The sequence below is a fragment of the Narcine bancroftii genome, chromosome 8 (genome assembly GCF_036971445.1).
Source record: "Narcine bancroftii isolate sNarBan1 chromosome 8, sNarBan1.hap1, whole genome shotgun sequence".
Lineage (NCBI taxonomy): Eukaryota > Metazoa > Chordata > Chondrichthyes > Torpediniformes > Narcinidae > Narcine > Narcine bancroftii.
Genome location: NC_091476.1, coordinates 13,779,715 through 13,804,669, shown reverse-complemented (window position 1 = coordinate 13,804,669; position 24,955 = coordinate 13,779,715). Strand labels below are relative to the sequence as shown.

At 38.8% G+C, this 24,955-nt stretch overlaps 1 protein-coding gene across 1 annotated transcript in view; it reads left to right on the top strand.

Moving 5' to 3' along the window:
• The first annotated feature begins 2,705 nt into the window (after positions 1 to 2,705).
• The window catches only part of tenm1 (teneurin transmembrane protein 1), an 832,896-nt gene continuing 810,646 nt past the window's right edge, over positions 2,706 to 24,955 (top strand). The window contains exon 1 of the mRNA XM_069892933.1: positions 2,706 to 2,813. The gene's annotated coding sequence lies outside the window, so the exon portion shown is untranslated. The remainder of the gene's footprint in view (positions 2,814 to 24,955) is intronic.

Sequence of the window (24,955 nt, the reverse complement as noted above, 5' to 3'; positions counted from 1 at the left end):
TGAAAATTAAGATTTTCAGCCAATAAATTTTCATCTTGTGGCATGAAAATGCCATTGCATGAGCTTTTCCCAATTGTCATGCAGCATTACAGGATGAAGGTAACCACTGAGGTTCTCAGAGGTGGTTATCTGTTTACCTTCCACTGTGAAGCCAATTGAAATATAGATTTTTCTGGTGCAGTGCAAGTATAATCTTTAACAAAGGCTGCAAGACCTCCTTTGTAATATCATCTGATGATAAACGTGTGCTGTATGTAAAATTATGACAGTCAAATTGCAACCATTTGTTGATGGTGCAGTAATCCCTGCGAATATCAGATTTTCTGGCAGCTCTGTGAGAAAGCCACTAAGATTTATGGACTAAATTGTCAAGTCTGATTCCCTTTCTTTGCTGAGCTGATTTATCTTGACTAGTATATTCATTTGTATGCAACTTTGGCCTCTTAATTAATGGATAGAGATGGCTCTGTGCTGAATAGAAGATAATTCCATCAGGACTTAAATGAAGAAAGAGGCCTTAGAAATGCACCTAGCACGAACTATTGATATTATTGAAATCTGTGGGCTTTAAGACTGAAAAAGGTTTATAGTTCTGGTCTCCAAATTATAGAAAGGATATAGATAAGGTGGAGAGGGTGCAGAGAAAGTTTACAAGGATGTTTCCTGGCTTACAACATCTGGATTACAGGGAGAAATGAAGGAGACTGGGACTTTATTCATTGAAATGTAGACGACTGAGAGGGGACTTGATAGAGGTATTTAAAATTATGAATGGAATAAATAGACTGGACATAAATAGACTCTTTCCCCTGAGCGCAGGGGAGGCTGAAACAAGAGGCCATGAGTTAAGGGTAAGGGGGCAACACTTCAGGAGAAATATTAGAGGTGGCTTTTTCACTCAGCGAGTGGTGGAGGAATGGATTGATCTTCCGAATGAGATAGTTGCGGCAGGGTCCCTTCTGTCATTTAAGAGAAAGTTGGATGTGTACGTGGAGGGTTATTGGTGGAGAGCGGGAGGTTTGAGATCGTGGAGTTGTTCTAATGAACTGGTGCAGATTCGAAAGGCCAACATGGCCTGTCTCCGCTCCGTAAATGGTTATATGTGGATTGTGGAGGAACATGTTGTCTCTCTCTGGAACATTGTGGATTGCAGAGGGTCGTGTGATCTCCCGCTCAAACTTATTTAGAAGTCATGTCATTAGCCAATCAAAGTTGGACTCTGGCCACCCATTAGTGTACAACTAATGGTTGGCTCATTTAAACTACTCAATGTCATCATTCGGCCAGACACCCAGATCAGAATAGGATAAAATATTGATGAACCACACACTAGTCTCTCTGCCTTTTGGTCCATGACACAGACTGACCACACTGGGCCACTACTGTGGACATCACGGAGGCATTGCAGGTAAGGTGTGCACTAATTTGAGCCATCTTTGGCTTGGCTTCACGGACGAAGATTTATGGAGGGGTAAATGTCCACGTCAGCTGCAGGCTCGTTGGTGGCTGACAAGTCCGATGCGGGGCAGGCAGGCACGGTTGCAAGGGAAAATTGGTTGGTTGGGGTTGGGTGTTGTCTTTTGTCAGTGAGGTGGGCTCTGCGGTCTTCTTCAAAGGAGGTTGCTGCCCGCCAAACTGTGAGGCGCCAAGATGCACGGTTGGAGGCGAGATCAGCCCACTGGCGATGGTCCATGGGGCAGGCACCAAGACATTTCTTTAGGCAGTCCTTGTACCTCTTCTTTGGTGCACCTCTGTCTCAGTGGCCAGTGAAGAGCTCGCCATAGAACACTATCTTGGGAAGGTGGTGGTCCTCCATTCTGGAGGCGTGACCCACCCAGCGCAGTTGGGTCTTCAGCAGCGTGGATTCGATGCTTGCAGACTCTGCCAGCTCGAGTAATTCGATGTTGGTGATGAAGTCACTCCAATGAATGTTGAGGATGGAGCGGAGACAGCGCTGATGGAAGCGTTCTAGGAGCCGTAGGTGATGCCGGTAGAGGACCCATGGTTCGGAGGCGAACAGGAGCGTCGATATGACAACAGCTCTGTACACGCTGATCTTTGTGTGTTTCTTCAGGTGGTTGTTTTTCCAGACTCTTTTATGTAGTCTTCCAAAGGAGCTATTTGAGCCATGGTATTGCAATAAATCAGCTCTTGTAGAGAGCCGCAGCCCCCTGTTGGTACAGGGAATCTAGAGTGTGTTTGAAAGTCCCTGTCAGGGAAGTGTATATATGTGTGGGAGAGTATGGTAGGGTAAACAGCCAGCAGTATTATGCTCCATGGGCCTGCTTCCACTGATATAGTTTTTTGTCTAATACTGTGTAGAAGATGGGTGGCCACTGGTATTGAAATCCAACCTGGGTTTGATGTGAATGTCTATATAGATGTTTCATAGTAGAGTAAATAACGTTTGACATCTTTCCCCGATTGTCTCCCATGTGTTCAATAAAGTTTCCTTTGATTGTAACACTTGGGTCCAGACTAGTGTTTCTGCAAAGCCAAACACCACAAAAGGATACAAACTAAAACTTTGTTTTCACTATTTTCTTCCATCTCACTTAGCAGATCAGTAGATGCAATGAATTGGATAACCTGAATTTGGGAAAAATACTATTCCACACACAAAACAGTGCACTTGTATGAGATCTAAAGCTATTGTCTCTTATCATCCCTTGTTAAATTTCTTCTTTGTCTTCTTTTGAAGGAGATGAATTCTGGAGAGCAGTTAAAGAGTCACAGCTGTCATCTGGAATCTCACTGAAAATGCCAAGCAGATTTCATCTCTAGCAGCAAGATTGATTAACTATTTGATCCAGGTATGCCTCTAACCTTCTAAAGAACAGAAAATTGAGTTAAAATTTTGCAATTGATGTTAAAGGAGCATTTGAGGTAGGTGGCAATGGATTTTGGTTAATTTGTATCATTATCTTACTTACTTTGGCTTGGCTTCGCGGACGAAGATTTATGGAGGGGTAATGTCCACGTCAACTGCAGGCTCGTTTGTGGCTGACAAGTCCAATGCGGGACAGGCAGACACGGTTGCAGCGGTTGCAAGGGAAAATTGGTTGGTTGGGGTTGGGCGTTGGGTTTTTCCTCCTTTGTCTTTTGTCAGTGAGGTGGGCTCTGCAGTCTTCTTCAAAGGAGGTTGCTGTCTGCTGAACTGTGAGGCGCCAAGATGCACGGTTTAAGGCGATATCAGCCCACTGGTGGTGGTCAATGTGGCAGGCACCAAGAGATTTCTTTAGGCAGTCCTTGTACCTCTTCTTTGGTGCACCTCTGTCTCGGTGGCCAGTGGAGAGCTCGCCATATAACACCATCTTGGGAAGGCATGGTCCTCCATTCTGGAGACGTGACCTACCCAGCACAGTTGGATCTTCAGCAGCGTGGATTCGATGCTGTCGGCCTGTCATCTCGAGTACTTAGATGTTGGTGATGAAGTCGCTCCACTGAATGTTGAGGATGGAGCGGAGACAACGCTGGTGGAAGCGTTCTAGGAGCCGTAGGTGATGCTGGTAGAGGACCTATGATTCGGAGCCGAACAGGAGTGTGGGTATGACAACAGCTCTGTATACGCTAATCTTTGTGAGGTTTTTCAGTTGGTTGTTTTTCCAGACTCTTTTGTGTAGTCTTCCAAAGGCGCTATTTGCCTTGGCGAGTCTGTTGTCTATCTCGATGTCAATCAATTCTGTTAAATTATTTTCCATTATAACCTTGCAAAACAAAAGGCTTTCACAGGTGCATTCTACACTAAGAATGCACCTGAAGAAGCAGAAGCGGCCCTTTAAATTGCCGTTCAGGTGGCAGCGTTTAAAGCGCAACACTGGCCACCTGAAAGACACAGCTGCACAGGATATGGCTCTGAGCCCACTCTGGCTCTTGCCCAGTGTCAGCTGTGATCAGCAGCCTGACCCTTTAACATCCACTTTCAGCCAGCTGCATTCAGGTGGCTGGGGGAGCCACTGAGCTGAGCTGATTCTCCCTCTCCAAGGAAGGTTACGCAGATTGCCTCAAGAGCGCCTCCTGCACATTCAGGTGGCCTCAAAACAGCCGCATATTGCTTAAACATGTGACTTTACATGAGGGGCAATTGGCCACCTGAAAGTGCCTACAATTAACGTTTCTTTCTCATTCCTACCCTACACGCTCATCTCTATAACAAGAAAGCTATTGTTACCCACTCATTAATATAATTTGGCAGGATCAGTTTGTAACACCTTGTTTGGTAGGAATATTTTCTCACTCATTCTCAACCAATCTACATAGTTTATTTTTGCCCTTGAATAACAGGTGAATTCCCTTCTTGGAACTATGTAGTTCTCACTCTCCCCCTTCCACTAATGATGCTGAAGCAAGCTGTTTTTTGGCATCATATGTCCACTTTTACATCATCAACCCTGATTATTGAGAGCTGAACAAAGTAACCTCCTCAGTCCAAACTTATATTTCTGCCTTGAGAACTATGATTTGTCCACTTGAGTTTCAATTTCTGTAAGATTTTGTTGCCAATATCTAACTTGCATCTTCGAGCAACTTTGTTCTCAATACACAGCTTGAATTTTATGATGAGCTCTGCATCATCTTTGCTCCATTGTTCTTCTCATTTTTACTTGCATTGGTTTGTTCAAGTTTATTATCATCTGATTGTGCACATACAACCTGACAAAACATCAAATCTCCAGACCAAAATGCACACATACAGAAACATAGTACACTCTGCACACAAATGACATAAATACATGTTAACTCTGTTCTAGCCCCGAACAATGCTGTAAATTAACTCTTTCTGCAAATGTCGTCCACTCCATCCAGCATGTTCAGACCTTTCACCCTTTGACCTTCTGCAGAACAAGCCTTCCCTTCACCGCAGGACTGGTATGCCGCTCTTCATATTTATTCAGCAATTCCTTTTGAACTTGGTTTTTTTTTTTGGCTCTGATAACTCAGGCCAAAGCCCTAATCCCAATTCTGCCGCTGCTCGTGGTGTCGTGTGCAATACGGTATGTTCTTGTGAGTGCACATTGTTAGTCATTTGCATCTCTCAAAATGGATTTATCACTTTAGCTCCACAAGTTTAATAAATAAGTCATGATTAAATGGGATAAGAAGTACAAAAAGACACATGGCATTGCACTGTTTATCCAAGGTTGTGTAACTTCACAGAATTATTAGTTTGTTCAAAATTAAAATGTGGAACTGGGAGTGCCTGTTTTTGTGGCTAAGGGACAATGAGTGAAGATTGCATAAAGCCAAGGGTAGACAGCTTTATATGATTCCAATTCATGTTAAATTTGCTGAACTTAGCCAGGCTGATGCAACAGTTAACATCTGTTACCCTGGTAACCCTGCTCAAAGGAATCCCAGCAAGATTCTGGTCTTCTCAAACAGCCGCAAAATATTGCGATGTGTAGAGGGGTCATAACAGTGGAGAGAGCTTGAATATTTTCTACCCAATGATGGAAAGCCTGTCAAAAGTTAAAGTGAGAGTAAAACATGAAAGTCCATGATTGAAGTAAAAACACGGTGCTGGAAAATCTCTGCAGGTCAAACAGTGCATTTTATGTGGCAAAGATAAAAATACGTAACCAACCTTTTGGCTTGAGGCCTTCCTCAAGGTATGAAAAAAATGTGGGGAGGCCCCTGGTCTCACCAAAGTAGCCGTGGAATTCAAATATATTCCATTAATCACATCTCGAATTGAGAAAAAAAAACTCCCTAATGGCAAGCAAGAAGTTGCCTGATAGTCTAGTTCACGAATGTCCTTCAAGGAAGGAATCTGCACTCCTTCGCCATTTTGGCCAAGCTCACCTTCCTAAACCTAAACTTCTTACTTGGAAATGGACAATAAAGTTATGATATCGTCCCATGAAGAAATACATTGAAAAAAAGCAGAAAAGATATCAAAATCATCAATTCTGTCATTGTTTTTGCACATGTTGTTTATCTCTTACTCTGAACGTTGAGAATCTCTATGGGAACCCGAGTTAATGAGACAGAAGACTCAGTGAGAGTTCTGCATATTTTCCATGCAATGCATGAAACCTGTCACTTGCCCTGGAACAAGTTGAACACAATACCTTTATAAAAGTCTGAAAGGGATCAGATTTCAATTTGTAGCAGAATCAAATCATGGAGAAAGCAGTAAATTATTCTGTTTTCACCAATAGGTAGAAGGTCCTTCTGCACTATTTCTTTCCTTTATTGCCATTGGCTCCCAATCTGTCATTTTTTATATAGCTCTAATTGAAAGTTCATGATGTACCTTGCACATGTCAACCTGATTGGCAGCTTATGCTATAGTAATTTGGCCTCCCCTGACAGCTTGTTTAATACTTCATAAAACTTGTCTTGCACTTCCTAAAACTTCATTCATTGCATTCCGTTTCCGACCCACCCAACCAAGCTGACCTAACCGTTTACAGCACTGAGGACAAACATGTCAAAAAAGGTCAAATGCTCCTCCTCAGTGATTGATGGTTTTGACATACTTGCAGGGTGAATGGAACATTGAGTTGACATTGTTAAACCTCTCAGATAGTGATAGAAATCCATGTTGAAACCATGGATCTCCAACATAAATTTGTTCAAATTATTAATCCGCTTTGGTTTTGGACTTGCTTGTACAAAAGCAAGCAGGAATCGTAGAAGAGGATTTTCTTCACGAGTTGTCAGTCTGAATAAGAATTGTTTAAGAGTCCGACAAGGAGCTATCAATGCTTTTTGTCATTGTTGGTGACATGTCAGAGTAATTGAGGATTGAAATTGAGTTTGATGTTCAGTGTTGCCAATTTCAACCTTCCTCCTTCTCAGCTATATTTGCAGAACTTCTTTTAGTTTGCCTTATGTTTTTCTTTGTTTCCCTTTTTGATGTTTTCTGTTACAGGGGACCTCTGTTACTGAAATTTAAGTCTGAGATGATTGAGTAGTGGTAGGTAAGAGCTTAGTTTTAGGAGGGACATGAAGTTGGCAACTACAAGCCCTATAGTGCCCCTTTCATGAACTCCAATCAGCAAACTCCATCAAGGATTACATACCCTAACTCTCATGAATCATTTATGGCTGTTCCTTTTGCTCTGAGCAGAGCAGTTTACTTTGGGCAGAGCTGGTCAAAACAAGTGGCGCAGTTTTATTTTCTTGCAAAATGTCTTTATCATGTTCAGTATTTCAAAGGACAATTGTCCAGGTTTTCAGCAAAAGGAAAATCATTTCACTGCACTTTCTGCTGGGAGCATAGTCTGCAATGAGAAAACTTCAAAGCCAGATTTTACAAAATGTTCCATTGACAGTATGTTCGATAATCATTTTTTTTTTAAACACAGTGGCTCATTGTTTGTCCAAGGTTAAAAGATGGAGCTGGAAAATATTACCACGGCTGAGAGAATGAAGGAAATGTCGGTGTTTTATAAACTACTTAATTATTGTTTGTTGAGGCAGAGTGAGTAAATGTAACCAGAATATGAAAGTTCAATTTGCATTAAAATAAATCTGTTTTATTATGAGTATACCCTTTGGAGATAAGATAAAATGCTTGAGCGCAAGGTTGGTAACTATTCAAATATCATTAACACCTCCATAATTAAAAGCTGCAATCCATTTAAGAACATAATATATATTAGTTTTTTTGTGTAAATACTAACGTAGCATTGCACTTTACACAGACACTGTTACATAATGCTCCATACATGAAAAGCAGAGCAAGACACCATGAATGTTACAGAAATGTATTGCTGGCCACTACAGGTGTGGTTCTATGTGCAAATATCTGTTGTGTTTGTGAAGAGTATTAGGTTTGGTGGGCTTACAGAGAGATGAGTTGAGACACATGTTACTATCACATACAACTTAACACACAGGAGATTAACAGGGGAGAATGTTAAATGGTATTCAATTACTATATTAAACAATGAAATTGAAATTCACATCGGATCTGGGTTGGACTCCAATACCAATGGCTGACGATACTGTACACGCTCACACATATCTGGACATACTCTACAGATGGACTTTTTATACACACACACCCACCCACCCACAGGGGTACCAACAGGGGTGTGGCTCTCTGCAAGTACTGGTCTACCACAGTACTATGGCTCAGCTTCAGTGTAGTACACACCTTACCCGCATCACTTCCAACTACGTCCACAGTAGCGATCTGGCATGAAGCAATATCTGGGGCTTGGACCATGAGGCAGAAAGAAAGAAATGTGCTATGCATCAATATTTTATGCATTTCTGATCTGGGCACCTAGCCAATAATGACCAGAGGTAATTTAAATTAGCCAACAGGAAGATGCGCACTAATGGCAGGCTGGAGTACAACCTTGATTAAAAGGTGATGTGACTTTTATACAGGGAGGACATGTGACCACCCACAATCCACAATATTCCAGACAGGCAGGGTTTCTCTACCATCACGTATGACAGTACCAAGCATGGGAAGATAATGTGGATCTAAAATGACATTGCCATTCTTTGACAGGTGGTGTTTCACTAGGTATCATGACGAAATTAAAGTTACTTAAAAAAAAAACCTAAAATATATAGTTATATAATTCAGTAAGATATCTTCCCAGTTTAACACAGTTCCCATTCACATGTCTTTGCCTTTTTATAATTTTTATGCAAAACAATCTTGAAAGATCTTTGTCAGAATTTGTATAATGGTAAAATTCTATTTCAGGACAGCCATATTTTGTGACAGTTTAGTGATAAGTCAATTGATTTCATTAAAAATGTTATTGAATTTTTAAAGATAGGAACTGAAATTTCAATAGCCTGGAGCAAAATGTAGAAAATAAATCAATTGAAGCCTACCAGTTATCTAAGAGAACCTAGAATCAAGGGAGAATAATGAATTAAAGGAGATAAGTATTAGTCTAAAATAGTACTATAGAAGCTCGAGAGCTTGAAAACTTTTAAATCCAAAATCTCTGATCTACACAGTGACTAAACATCCTCCAAAATTCAATATATTCTCCATTTGTTCCTGTAGATTGGAGCTAGCAAATGTAACCTTGTTATTGAGAAAGAAGAGAGATGAAGGGAACTCTTAACAATCAATGGTAAGAGGGAAACACTGACGTATCACCAGTCAAGAAGAACAATAAGGTTGAGCAGAGTCCACATGGATTTTTTGTGAGAAAAGTCATGTTTGGTTATCCTGCTAGTTTTTTTTTGAGCTTGTGACTCACTGAATAGTGGTTGTCATGTATCTAGATATTCAGAAGGTTTTTATAGGGCACCACACAGGAAAGTGGTCAATGAGACTGGTATATGTGGAATTGGGATTACACTGATAGAAAGAAAAGATTGGTTATAAGACAGAAAGCAGAACTTGTTCTCAAGTTGGCAGGCTGTGACTAGTGGTTACAGCATTGACGCTTGGGATCCAGCTATTCATAATCTGTACTAACAAGTTGTTCGAAGGGACTAAATGACACATTTCCACATTTTAATTAAACTAGTTAGCTTGAAGAGGGTGTAGAGATGTGAAGGAAATGTGGACAAGCTTGGTGAAAAAATAGGAAGTCATCCACTTCTGTGTAAGTAACAAAAAAAGTTAAATATTGAGAGTTTTAGCAATGTTTATGTTCAAAGGGACTTGGTCATATATTGTACACAAGTCATTAATAAAGGTTGAGTTGGTAATTAGGAGGGCAAATGTTACATTTGCCTTTATTACTAAATCCTGTATGCTCTAATCTTTTTGCTTTTGGAAAGAGCCTTGATGAAATAAAATAATTGACAACAGTTTCAATCTCTTTACCTAAGAACTGATATACTTGGCAGAGGGAATCCAATAGAGGTTTACCAGACTGGTTTCAGCAGATTTGCCATAAGAGGAGGATTGATTGGGGGAAAAAAAGGATATTTCATCAAAGCTTTAGTTCTCACAGTACTTGTTGTCAAATGAAATTGAAGACTGGATTAAGAGGAAAAAATGGAAGAACAGAAAACTAAAGAGTAGACCTTTCAGACCTACAACAACTTCAGGAGGTGCAGATAAAGGACATTGGGAAGGCAAAAGGGATCCACAAAATATTATTAGCATATAAGATTAAGATTAATCTGGCATTTTAAGGGTAAAAGAAGAATGGGGTGGGGAGGGGGGGGAAGGTTAGTGTACATGTCCAAGAAAGTGGGGAGTGTTTGATCTTGTAGTTGACCCGTGTTTTCCATCAGTCACTGGACTCTATCTTAATTGTTAAGAGAGGATTATTTCAAATAGAAAATGGGGAATTACAGATTACTTAGTGTGAAATCAATTAACAGGGAAAATGCAAATGCTATTATTCGATGGGGGAAATGCAACAACGGATCATTTGATTAATTCCAGAGATAGAGGGCTTGTAGTCAGAGGAAAGATTCAAATCAAGTTTGGCTCAGGATCCTGAGTGTTAGTGGAAAGGAGTAGGAAGGCTGACCAGGTTGGCTGTTCCAACATTGCGTCTAGGGTATGTGATTGTAACCTCTTGTTGATTTGTAGCTTTCAGAAAACTTGGCCAACCAGGAAAGTAAAGTGGAATTCTTTCACTAAAAAAACATCAGTTGTGTTCCAGTCGTCGTTGTTCACCCAAGAACTTTATCAGATTTAATTCAAAAAATAAAATCATATTTCAAGGTAAATTACAGAAAATCTTCACTTCCTGCAAATTTTGGTTATCTGAAATAAAAACGGAGGATACAGGACAGATGGTCCCTGTGGAAGGAGAGACAAATTCAACATTTCCAGTTGATCTGTCTATTCCAACATTCTCTACTTTCAGCTCAAATTTGTAGCATCTGCATTTTTGTTCTGTTTTCAACTCTGGGTCCATTTTTTCATTGTAGCCAAAGACAATTGAAATAACAAAGTGCTGGAGAAACTCAGTGGGTCCGACTGCATCCATAGAAGGCAAAAATATATACCCAGCATTTCAGGTCTGAGCCCTTCTATGGATACTGCAGCACCTGTTGAGTTTTTCAAGTATTTAGTACAATCACAGTGACTGCAGATTATATTGTTTCAAACAAAGACAATTGACATATTACTACAATTACCCTGTGAATATTTCACAAAGAAGTGAAGCCCTGCAGTCCATAAATTTACTATTTTATTAAAAAAGATCAGATCCTTAGGTATTTGTCTAAAGTTTTTCGGCAGTTTATAAACAAGGTAATTGAGCTGGACTAAATCAGAACTGACTTGGCCCAGAGCTAGTGCGATGAATGATGGTGCTTTCCACTTCAGAAAAAAAAACCCTGTGTGATTTGAAATTTTAAGTATTGTATGAGAGTCCATTCAATACAAGGTTGATTTTTTTTGCTCCTATTTGCAATTTTGAAATGATGCACAAAATGTGTGTTGAGTGTCCGGGGTCCATTGGAAAGGAATTGTAGATTCTGCAAATTTTACTGATTGAACAAATTTCAGTGACTGAACAAAGGGTCATTTTGCTTATTCTTTCAGATGCTTCATTGCTCTCTCTTTCATAAAAGCTTATGATGAGTTTTACATATCCATTTTGCAAACAGCAGTCTGCAAGATAACAAAGTGCACCTTGAGAAGGAAGGCTTGTTGCTTATCAGAATGCTTTTGGTGACCTGTCTTTCAGGAAAAGGTTGACTTTCAATCGAATAATAAACATCTTCATCTGGTATCAGTTAAAAATGGGATATGCATTGATTGCTTTATTGAAAATTCAACTCCTGTCTCCATAGGTGAACTGTGATGGATCTTTTCAATGTTAAGATTGTCATGTAGGAAGAATCCATGAAAGAAATTGTAATTTTTCAGAAAGATTCTTATTTCCATCACATAAATGAAAAATGAATACAGTAGCTCGTTAATATTTTCTCTCTCACTTTCTCACTCTCTCTCATTTATTCCCTCTTACAGATACTTTGCCACATATGCCCACTCACTCATCACCTGACTTGTGCTTTTAAGAACGGTGACTGAGGGTGAATAGACAGAATTAATGGAGGAAAAAATACAGCTGATTTGAGGGAAGGAGCGACGCGTGTGATTTTTAAGTTTAAATTTTTATCTACAGCATGAAAGAGGCCGTATCTGGTCATTTAAACCCATGCTGCAAAATTACACCAAAGTTAACCTAAAACCCCTTGTATGTTTGAGGGTGACAGGAATCAACCCACACAGCAGGATTCAAACCCGGGTCGCTGGTGCTTTAATAGTGTTAAAGCTCCTCTGACAGTGATTCTCAACTTTTTTTTTCCCCACTCACATACCACCTTAAGTAATCACTTACTAACCATAGAGCTCCTGTGGCATAGGATTACTTAAGGTGGTATGTAAGTGGAAAAAAGTCTTTTGATCCACTGTGTGCTAATTATGCCGCTCAAATGTTCCACATATTGGAACAGTTTGAAAGAGGAAGTGATAAAGAAATAGAGAGAGGCAGTCTTTCACACATTGTTGATTTCTTTAAAAGAATGAAAGCAACATTAATTTTAATTTAAAAATTGTTGCTGGAGTGAAAGAGACGGACAACAGATTGAGGCCCTGCACCAATAAAGAGGAAAAATGGGAGATCAGACTGAGATAATCTCATGAGCAAGGAAAGGAAAATATCTTAATTTAGAGAAAGAGGGTAGAAAATACCAAAGTGGTTGGTAAAGAGTGAGATCTTGGGATGAAGTAAGAAGCAAATGGAAAGGTGTCACAATCTGATGAAGAAATGATTGGAATGGATGACTAGACATGAACACTTTGCTCCACAACTCCCCATTACAAGCAACACTGTAACTCCTTTTTCTTTGAACTGCCACATAAACACATTGCACTTTTGCCCAACCAGAAGGAATAGAAGAAAATTCGGAGGAATCCAGCATGCATTTGCCTCTCCACGGACATGTGTGCATGTATGTGGACACATGAGGCATATTTTGGTTTTCATTATCATACTCTATGTGGGAAAGGTTTTCCTTCCTTATTTTCCTCATGTCAGCTTCAAAGACATCATCTGTATCCAGGACATCATCTTAAAATAGGTTGTCTTTGGTCAAGGAACATTCTATATCTTGGAGAAAAAGATTTAGAAATGCCCACTAGAGATGGTGTGAAATAAATTAGTTTACACTATTTTGTATATTTCCACCTATTGAAAAAATGTAAAAACATCTTTATTTCTTATTACTTTTTATTATTCTGATTCTTTATTTTTTTAATTTTTAGACTCGAACAAAGCATCTAGCTTGCATTTTAGGCTATGGTTTCATCATTGCTTGAAATATGAAACATTTCCTTTATAATGGTTTAATTTATGATGTCTGTTGAGCATTTACTATCACATATTTCACTTTCAATTGGTTCTTGTAATACTGTACATGATGTAACCTTTTCAGATTGATTAAGTATAATAATATTCTTTTGATTGTCAGTTCATTTGTCATCTGTTTAAAAATACTTCAAATTAACTGGAATATCGCACTTCAACATTCACTCCCTAATGAATTATTACAAAAATATTGCAAAAGAGACAAAGCATTCAAAAGGAAAGATTATTGAAAGTGGTGTTGATAATGCTACAATAAATAATATGTAACCAAGATTTTGTTTGTTACATCTTGGTAAATCATCTGTGAATTTAATTTATTAAATCTGTGATGGGAAAAAAGATTTATTATGGTTACTAATGCTTAAGAAGCAATGTTCTCTATATATATATATATATATATATATATATTTAAAAAAAAACATTCCATTAGTGTCCAGTGGAATGTTAGCTTTCATCACATTTGAAGCTATACTCAAAGTAATTGTAGCAGTGGTTTGAAAAAAAAAATAGGCAGGAAATATGGTCAAAGAGAATTAATTGTGAAGCTTGCAAATTATTTTTAAGGATGTTTTGATATCTGACATATACTGATTTTGATGCATCAATTGAACTCCTTGCAAATGCAATTGGAAAGATTGTACACTTGTACATGTTTGTGCGCTTGTTAGCTTGTCTTTGCATTTTTGTATTGAGTCTCATGAAGTTTTTAGATTGCAGTGTTTTTATGGTGCATGAGTACGCGCACTCGCACTATGGTCCGGAGAGGCGCTGTTTCATCAGGTTGTGTGTGCACAACCAGATGACAATAAACTTGAACTTGCTGAGTCATTGCAGTCAAGTTGTTTTTATTATCTCATGATAGCTAAATTTAATCTTCTACTATGAATTTCCTGAATATAAATTTCATTTAGTTCAATTTACCCATTGAAGAATTACCGATCTATTTCCCATTCAAGTACCTGAACAGGAAAATGGTTGGGAGTATCAGGAGATAAGTCGGTCACCATGGGATCACCAGTCTTTAACCTGCTCTTGGTATTTACATGGCTGATCCTGTTTAGTCAATATTGATCTCCCAGGACATCGATGGCAAAGGTAGTGTTTTTGAAGATGATTGGATTCTTTCTTGTCTGACATGATTATGGCCTGACATTTTATAGTGCAAGTATTGCTTGGTATTTGTCTTCCTAGACCTGAATGTTGTCCAGGTTTCTGTGGATGCACACATACACTGCTTCATTTGCTGAGAAGTTGCAATTGGAATGGACATTGTGCAGTTTTCAGGGAAAATTGTCATTTATGACCTTATGATGGAAAGGACACTTCATGAAGGAACTGAAAACTGTTGGGCCCATGATACTATGATGATATCCTGCAGTTTGACTGACCACAACCGTACTCTCTTTGGTGCCAGATGTGATATCAATTGTAAGATTGTTCACTACTTGAAGCGCCACAGAAGTCAGTTTTACCGTTGCAACTTAATGACGCATTTGATGTCGAGGTCAGTTATTCTTGAATTTAAATTTTAATTACAACACTGTAGAAGCCAATTCTGTCATTAAAACCCATGCTGCCTAATTACACCCAATTAACCTAGAACCCCATACATTTTGGAGGGTGGGATAAAACCAGAGCACCCAGAGGAAATCCACGCAATGTACTAGTGTCACATGAACTGCGACACTAACAATGCCAGCCAAAATCTCTGGATCAAAGCCCTCCGATCTACGTGTGATTGAAGTCTTGTGCCCAGTTGTCCTGTTGAAAGTCAAACTCAGAATTGTCGAACAGATTATTGGCGAATGAATGATGTTGATGACATCTTCAATCTGAATTGTTGGAAAGTAGAGTTTTGCACAATTGGCATCAAAATCCTAAACTTGCGTATTCCTGTCCTAATTAGTGTGGGAAATTTTGATGCCATTGAGTAACTATGTACATTATGCCATTGATGTTACATTATACCAAATACTGTTGTCTGGAGTTGCATTGAGGCAACACCTGGAAGGGTAGAGGATTAAGATTGGGAACCAGATGATTTTTACAACAATCTCCCCATTTCTTAGTACCATCGCTGATACTAGATTCCTAATTTAACTTTCCCATCTGCTGTGATAGGTTTTTCATTCTAAATTATAAACTCAAGTTTCTGCATAAATTGTCCAATAGCTACTTCCCTCTTGTCATGTTTCAGAATGTTTAAAGTTTTTTGTGTTGCCTAGAAAGGAAACTAGAATGAGTGACAGATTACTGTTCTGTTTATGCTACCCAAAAGTTGTCATATGCAGCAAGTCACATGTTGAAATAACAGAGTTTAATGATTGAGGTGTTAATGAGTTAATTGCTGTTAATTCAAAACAAAATCTGAAACAAGTTGACCTGCTGACATCTCCTTGCAGTTTCATCCATTATCTTTCTAGCAAACACAATTTGCTTTTTCAGGATTGACCCCCTTCTGAAACTGGAAACCATCCATCTGAACAACATATCAAGAGGAATGTATGAAGTAAAGAGATAACACACAATATATGCCATCAATGCCAAATTTGATTTCATGTATTGTGCTGTGAGCTTGTTTGTCGCACCTTAAATAAAGAGCCTTGATACTTCCAACCAGCGTTTATCTCAGTTAAATTTCCGTCAATGTGGTGACTGTAAATTTGGGGGAGGCACTTCAGAAAAGCAAAGGGTACTTATTGTCTTCAGCATTTGGATCATTACTTGGGTTAATTTTAAGCAGTTGGCTGAATTCCTGAATATGGTTGTTCACTCCATCAGTAATATGGTACATAGAACCATAGAACATTTCAACAAAGAAACAGGTCCTTTGGCCCTTCTAGTCTGTGCAGAACTATTTTTCTGATTAGTCTCTGACCTGCACCCAGTTCATAATCCTCCATACCCCTCCCATCCATGTATCTGTCCAAATTCTTCTTAAATTTTAAAATTGAGCCTGCATTCACCACTTCAGCTGGTAGCTCATTCCACACTCTCACCACTCTCTGCAATGAAGTTCCCCATAATATTCCCCCAAACATTTACCCTAAACCCATGTCCTCTGGTTTGTATCTCACATACCTTCAGTGGGAAAAGCCTATCTACATTTACTCTGTCTATACTCCTCATTATTTTAAATACCTCTATCAAATCTCCCGTCATTCTTCTATGCTCCAGGGAATAAAGCTCTAACCTGTTTAACCTTTCCCTGTATCTCAATTCCTGAAATCTGGGCAACATCCTAGTAAATATCTGCACTCATTCCATCTTATTGATATCGTTCCTGTAGTTAGGCGACCAAAACTGTACACAATTATACACAATACTCTAAATTTGGCCTCACCAATATCTTGTACAACTTTATCATTAATCCTAACTCCTTCAATTTGTAAGAAATAGAAATTCATGGCTTGTATACATGGCATAAGGAAATGTTTTGTTTGGAGATGGGTAAAATTAATGATTGTAGAATTTACATAGAAATTTCTGACTATTGACAATACTGAATTTGTGTGATATTGTAATATACAACCGTGATATGGATTAGGGCTTCAAAACCATAATTAACACAGGCAACTTGTCATTCCACACTTTGTAAATATTAGAGCCCAGATTCCCAGCCTCTTGGATCTTGGCCATGCACATCAGCAAACCACGAGTCCATCTCTACAATGTGATGAGCTCAAGTACAAGAAGCGGCCCTGTGTCATCACAGTTCTTTGAGTTAAATGGCTTTGACTGATTTTGTAACAAGAGAATGTGCAAGCAATGATAGCACAGTTACAAAATGTAGAAACTAATAATGAAAGGGTGGAAACTGTGTATCTGAGCTGGTTTTGTCCAAGTTCCAGATTCAGTATTTGCAAGACAGAGATAAGATTGTATGTATGATGTCTCCATAGATGATTGGGCATTGGGGAGATGGACACCCATGAAAAACATCAATGCTAATGTTGCCCAGGTAAGGAGGATCTTTAACTGAGCTTGAACAGGTTGTCGCCCTCTAGTCGACAAAGCACAGGCAATTTTTTTCAATTCCTGTGCATGCTCCAACCTTGAAGAAGTAATTGCAAACATGTATTTTGTACCAAATGCCGTTATTTTGGTGTTCTCTGTGTGTTGGTGGTGGGGGGGGGGGTTGGGTGTGGAGTGGAGTGTGGAACCTTTTTTGCTCCTCTAGGCTGAAAACTTACAGAAATGCCATTCATGTTTCATGATTGGATTTGCTTTTCAAATCAGTTTTGCAGTTCATACAAAGAAAATGCCATTGAATTTCTAATGCGATCTGTACTAAATGTACATATCCATCAAATGGTATCTTGATTCTGGAGTTCTGACAGTTTGAAATATTAGCACGATATTTTTACCCGAATAAATAAAATGTAGTTTGGAGACAGTGGGGAGGTAAAAATCCATTGTTTGCCATTAACAAATTAAATATTTATCAAACCATTACTCTGAAGATTACAATTTTTCAAGCTAATATCTTCAACTGATCTTGAGGAAAGTAATTTTTAATTGGGAATGTGACCTAGGAAATACAAAAGACAGAATTTCTCAGAGGTCTGAGGAATAGTTTCTTTGTGGGTGGGGCTGAAATTCATTGAATACTCACAGATGTGAGCAGTTTATTATGCATGGCAGTATTGCATCAAGTTTCCTGCAATTGCGAATCAGGAACTCCATGAGATTTACAGACATTGTATTTGATTATTCATTGCGAGCGAGAGGAGACCGAGCCTCAGTACATCGATTGTTTAAAATCTGGTTGCTTTAATTGGTGGAGAGTAATTCTTTTGATCATCCATCTTGGCTTGTTTACTTCAAAATGAAGAAGCAGGAATACTCGCAAGGATTAAGGGGAGAGTTCTAAATTTCCACAACCTGCCCGTACCGACTAAAATGTTCCGTACACTCTTGTCACACCCATGTTTGACCTATTTCCTTTTAAACCAATCCTATCCATGTATCCATCCAAATTTTTTCTGAAACAGTGCATAGTACTTGCCTTAACCACCTCCTCCAGCAGCCCATTCCATACACCCACAACTGTCTATTTTTTTTAAAAGCCCTCAGGTTCCTATTAAATCTCTCCCCACATCTTAAGCTTACATTCTCTGTTTACGTAAGAAATAGGAGCAAGGGTAGGCCATCCAGCTCATCAACTCTGCTCCACCATTCAATGAGATTCCCCTATTCTGGACAGAAGGCTCTGTGGGTTCACCTTATCTATTCCCCTCATGATTTTGTATACTTGGTGAATCCATTGCTGCTATTATTACAAAGCCAGAACTTGACCCAAGCTGGTTTGTTTTGTTGGGAATATTTGTCATGCGGAAATGATACATCATTTTATTGTGATTATTTTTGTAAAAGTAATATTGATGTTGGGATATTAAAACATCTTCATTTCATTATTAAGTTATCCTGATTCTGCTGCAATAAATCTGAATAAATAATTCTCCCTTAATCATGGGCATCAGTCCTGATGATCTTTCTAGCATCACAAGTATTATTTGTAACATCCATCATTTTTTACATTGATCATCTTGTTACTGTCACTCTGACTGACCTGACAGCTCTCGGCAAAGTCCTAAGTTCATTGACATTAATGTTCAATTCTTCTAAATCGAAAAGTCATGCAAAGGATAGTTTATGGTGATCAGCAAACCTGCATGCAAAACTGTGGCAGAGTTGGGCCGAGCAGCTGGTGCATCCGTTAACTCTGAGCTCTCGTGACCCAGGTTCAATCCTGAGCTTTGGTGCCACTTTATGGAACTTGCGCATTCTCCCTGCGACTGTCTGCATTTCCTCCCAATGCCTCCATTTCTACCCAATCCCTCAGACATGATGATGGATAAGTACTTGCACATAGTTGACGGTGGAATCTGAGTAGAGTCCATTGGAATGTGGGGAGAATTAAATGGAATTAATGTTGGATAACATGAGGTCAGTGTAGGATTTGTGTATATAGCTTTTAATTCAGTAGAATGAAAGGCCTGTTTCCATGCTGAATGAATCTCTGAACATTTTTAAAATGGAGGAGCTGAGGGATTTAAAGAGGGAATTTCAGATTATTGCATCATGGCAGTTGACCTTATGGCTGAGAATGCTGGAACAATTCCATTCGTGAAGGATCAAGAAGGAAATGTAAGAGGTACAGTTTCGGCAATGAGAATGCTGAACAGGAGAGAGGTGAGATTTGAAAAGTCTGTCAAGGCCTTGTGTGACTCTTGATAGACAGCCTCTCCAACTCCGTTTCCAGCACAGTGTGGTTGATCTTTGTACAATAAGGTGCAATACAAGACAGGAAAGCAATAGCCTATTTTATGCCTTGTACAGTGTTTATTTTCCTTGGAACAAAATATTCAACAAGTAAAGACTAGGTTGTGAGTGTATGTCATGCTGTTGCTCAAGGTTATAATCCATCCTATTTGTGTGGAGCAGAGGATATGGGATGAACAGAATACTGAATAGAACCAATTACAATGAGGTACCCATGGACAAAGCCCAACTCAATAGATCCAGAGTGATGCCATCAGAAATGTCAGAGTGGTTCAATCACAACCTTCCTAAGGCTTGGTGATTAAGAGATAACTTGTTTTGGTTTAACATCTACAATTAAAACTCCAGGGAAGAATTTATGTGAATATAATGCTTGTGCATATGGCTGCTATAATTTCCCTGTATACACACAATCAAAAGAATACCCTCACTTGTTCTTTAGTACAAAATGGAGTTGACTCTAATTATTCTTCTCAGCCACAACAATGAATTCTTCATCCCACAAAACACCACCCAGCCAACCTTCCCCCCCCCCCCCCCCCCGACCTTTTCATTGGCTCTCTGCCACACGGGTAATCTCGCCCCTCTCAATCTGTTCCTGCATCTACAACCCATCAGTATACACAGCCTTCTGAACTGACCTGCGCAGACTTGCAACTACTCCCAAGCATTACGCTGGATACGTCATCAAGGCGACCCGCACTGCTCCCGACGCAGTTAAGTAAATGAATACGGCGTGCTCTCAAAGAATAAATTAAATTGATCCACTTTACATTATAGAATGCTTTCATTAGTTCATTGAAATGCGGATTCAGAACTGGATGATAATCGATCACTCAATGGTGACAAGGACCGCTACAAGGTCAAACTGTGAGAATGTTACGCAACTTTGTTCTTCTCTGCAGTAATCAGCTTTCTGGTCCACTTCATCTGTTTTTAGAAACACGTGTTGGTTGCATCTCTTCACAGATTTGTCATAAAATGATACAATTCCTCTCTGGTGGTGGTGAATATGCTTTCTTCACAACTATTCATATGACTGGAAATGAGGATAACAGTGAAAATGACCAGCAGAATACCTCAATTGACTCAAGATTCATACCACAAAATTGTTCCTGTTCACACATTAAACTTAGATCAATAATTTTGGTACAATATTGAGATTGTTTGAAGGCATTCTGTTTTTAAGCACCTGATAATGGAGTCTGGCAGATTCTAGTATTTATCCCTTTGGTAATAAATAAATTGAAAACTGGAAATGATGATGTGCATTTATTTTTGCAGAAACTTACCTATGTGTGAGATTGTCTCTTCAACATGAGAGAGAATCAATAGAACCATAAGCCACTTAATCTGGAGACTGAAAGCATTTGTATTACCTGCTGATTTGGACAATAACCTATTGTGGTTTCAGTGCAATCTGTGCAGATTGTACTGCCAAAAATATGCCTCTCTATTTGATGGTTTCAATAAAACATAATCGGCCAATGAAATGATCCTGTAAATTTTGGCCACTATCTTTGGAGTCACCCTCCTGAAACCAGAATATTTTCACATTAAAATCAACCAATCATGAGCAAGGAGCAGGAATGTTTTGGAAACTTTTCCTCTTTGCGTGCCTGGGGCACGTTCAGTTTCGAAGAGCACAGAATGAAAAATGAGAATTGAAATCTTATGGCAATCACCACGTTTAGGATCCTGGGAATATTGAAGCTTGCAAAGAGACAGAATCAGAATGTATTGCCATGAAGTTCGGTGTTTGTAAAAATAAAGTTGGTTGTCTTCTGAGCTCCCATACATCAGGTGAAATGAAGGCAGCCCAGGAACTATGCCAAGAGTTTTGTCCTTCCCCACACTAATCTTACTCAGTACCTTACAGCAACAGCAGGAGCTACTGATGAAGGTAAAAAGAGATGGTGGCAGACTTCCTGCTACAATTCTGCTCTGATCTGCTCCACCACCAACCCCCTCTCCATCCCCACACTTTCTACTTGCTATTATACCAGAAGGGTTTCCCTGCAATGGAAATGTATATTGAGACTTGAATATTTCCCACTGCCCTCATCCCTCATGCCGACCTTCATCTTATTTCAGCCCCAAGCCCCAAACAACTTCTCTCTCTCTCTCTCTCTCTCTCTCTCTCTCTCTCTCTCTCTCTCACACACACAATATTTGTCATAATGTCAAATTGGTACAATGTCTTAATGTATCCTGTGCAAGGGCACTTTTTAATGAAATGCATCTAAATAATTCAGTTGCTTTTCTAAAAAAGGGAAGGCTTGTATTTGCAGAGCAACATGTGCATCATTTAGAGATACTCCAAATCTTTTTGAAGGGAAACGCAGAAGTTTGCAGACACTGTGATGTAGTAAAATCACAGAATTGCTGGAGGAACTCAGCAGGTCTTGCCAGCTCGAAACATCAGTTATATACCTCCTGTGGACGCTGCAAGACCTGCTGAGTTCTTCCAACATTTTTGTAGCTTTAGTTCCAAAGTTCTTCAGTCACTGTAAAATATAAATGGTGACAACCAATGTACAGACAAGTTTCATTGGAATATTTATTTAAGGAATATTTGCTAATGGTAAAGACTGATAGTAGCAGCAGGATATTCTTTAACTGTTTTCCTTGTTTAACTTTAAGCATATTCTGAAATGTGTTTTGGAAAGCTCAATTTAACATTTATTCTGTAAGGTTGCATATATGGTGGTATTCCACTTGATTATCAGCCTATATACTGGGGTTTGAGGAGCTGGAATAAGATTTGCTCTGCAAATGTATGGTCACTTGAACCAAAATAAATGAGTTCTTTTGTAAATGAATTGAAGTTGACAAAATTTTTTGTGCAAATAATTCAATTGGACAGCCTTTGGTATTTGCAAAATAGTAAAATGTGTTTAAAACTCTGGCCTGCTGGAGAGGGACACAATTCATGAGCCGACATGTACCTGTCCACTGTTCAACAATAATGGATTTCTTAGTATGTCCCCAGAGAAGATGCACAGATTGTTTGCTGTTCTTACTGGTGCACTTGGTAACATTTAAACTTAAAAACCTACTCCAGCCTAACAAATAGAAAAGAAATGCCTCTCTTTTACATTTTTTTATTCTCTCTGCCTTGTCTTAATTTAACAGTGCAACTTGAGCAATGAAATTTGCCTACAGTACATATTTTATGCAATTTGATAATGTGCTGACTTCTTATCTGGTTAAAGCTTTCAGAATTATGATTGTATGCTACTAAGATAAGATAATTATGTAAATATAGCTAAATTTACACACCAAAATTAGGTTAATTATAAATTACTTCCTGTCAAGCCCTATATTTATCAAATTTGGAAACTATTAATCATTTTAAATGAACTGCTAATTAAGCACTAAACAAGGAGCCTTAATTTTGTTGTGCAGTATGGTATTTTAGGACTAGGAAAAGCACCTCGGACCAAGAGAAGTTGCTATGTTCTAGTGTAGATTATTGTGTTAAAGAGAACAGCCTAATCTCATTGAACAAGCAAAATGAATGGTATAAAGATTATTATTTTTCTTGGCTGGTGTGGTTCAACAAGTCAATTCTGAAATTTTAATTGACAGAATATGTGCACAGGTCTGTCCCTTCAAGTAGAACATAAAATCCTGGAGATACTCAACTGATCAATCAGAGAAATCCTGTTCCAGCATCATGACCTTTGATCAGAAGGAAATAAAGCAAGTTCTCAGTTGTCTAGAAAGGAAGAAGAGGAGGGGAAGATGAGAATAAGGTCTCTCTGGGTGGAAGGCCATAGAGAATGGTCAACACAAAGGGGGATCGAACAAAAGTTGTAAAGGTAGAAGGGCTGATGATGAAGAAAAGTCTGGCAGGGAGGAAGAAATAAGTTAAAATCCATTATAATTCCAGCACAAAGAAGAACTATGAATGTCAGATTTTTTTCCCCCTTAATCTCTCTTTCCCTCGGCCTCACCAGACTTTTCATTTTGTTCTGTTCTTCTCTCTCATTTATTAATCTACCTCTTAAAGTATTCTAGCTTTTCCCAATCCTGCTGGGATGTTTAACTGAGTTCAAGCACTATCTTTCATCTTCCCTCCACCATTCCTGCCTGACTAGATGAGTATTTTCACATTTTGGAATCCCAACTTCTTCAGCGCTTTGAATTCCCTTTCAGTAGCATTGAACCAGTGCCACTGTTGTGGAATGACCAGCTTCTGTTTCATTGGAGTGGCAGCATGTAGACCACAAGTAGGCAGGCTGTGTGCCACTGTATACATCTAGCTGTGGTGGCACATTTGATTCGTAGAGAAGCAAAGAATCAGTAAGAAGCTGGGCAATTCCCAGAAAACCCAATTTCTTACTGGGGTTTATTTTTAATTTAAATCAAATAGCAGTGTACATTTGAGCTACTTCGTTTTGTAAATTAAAATGATTAAAAAGTTTATAAGAAGTGCTGGCCTGTGGAAACATTGCGGTAATGGACCTGAATGAGGATGGAAAAACATGGGAGATACTCAATAGAACAGGCAGCAACTGCGGAAAGCAAGAGTTTGGGGTACTCCTTTAGGGTAAAAAGCAGGTTTAATGTATTTATTCCTTTCACCCCGCAACTTAAAACATGGTTGACTTGAAAGTTATACTAGGTCTGATGAGAGTTCATCGACTCAAATCATTAACTGTTTCTCTCCATCAATACTGTGGAGCTGCAAATTGTGTTGTAGAGATTAGAGAATGTTTAACTGTTGAAAATTTGGACATTAGAGTTGATGTCTTTGGTATACAAGAGGCTGAGGGAGACAAGTGTATGGAATATAAAGAGGACCAACTTATTTCCATTAGAGCAGGGATGGACAACCTTTTAATTTTTAATTTATCTTTTTGAATGTTAACATAGGTACTCTGTGTTTTTGGATGTGAAATTTAAATGTGAATAAAAATATTGAAAATGAAAGGAAAAAAAATGACCATTTTATTAAATGTTGAGATGGGCTTGAAGACTTGTATGGTTTACTCTTGTTGATATTATTTAGTTTTTAATGCCATGCAATTGGGAAAACACAATATGTGCTTCTGTGTCTTAATTATTTTCAGTCATTTTTTCTTCATCAATATATTTATTAAATAATATTACCAAAGTGGAAAAAATACAACAGGGACATCCATAATTTATTTTGTTGGTGCATAATGTTGTTAAATGGGATGGTTTGATTTTCTTTGTATCCAGTAAAAATTCCCTCCCCTCCTTCCTCCACAGAGAAGACAAGTCCTTCAATGTCTTTCTTTCGGTTGAGGATGTTTAGCTGGAGGGCCATCCATGAAGATTACTTCACTTGTTTCTCTTCAGTTTAACTTGGGAGACATAGCACAGTCACAGGGCCTTCTGGCTCATGACCCCACACTTCTAAAATG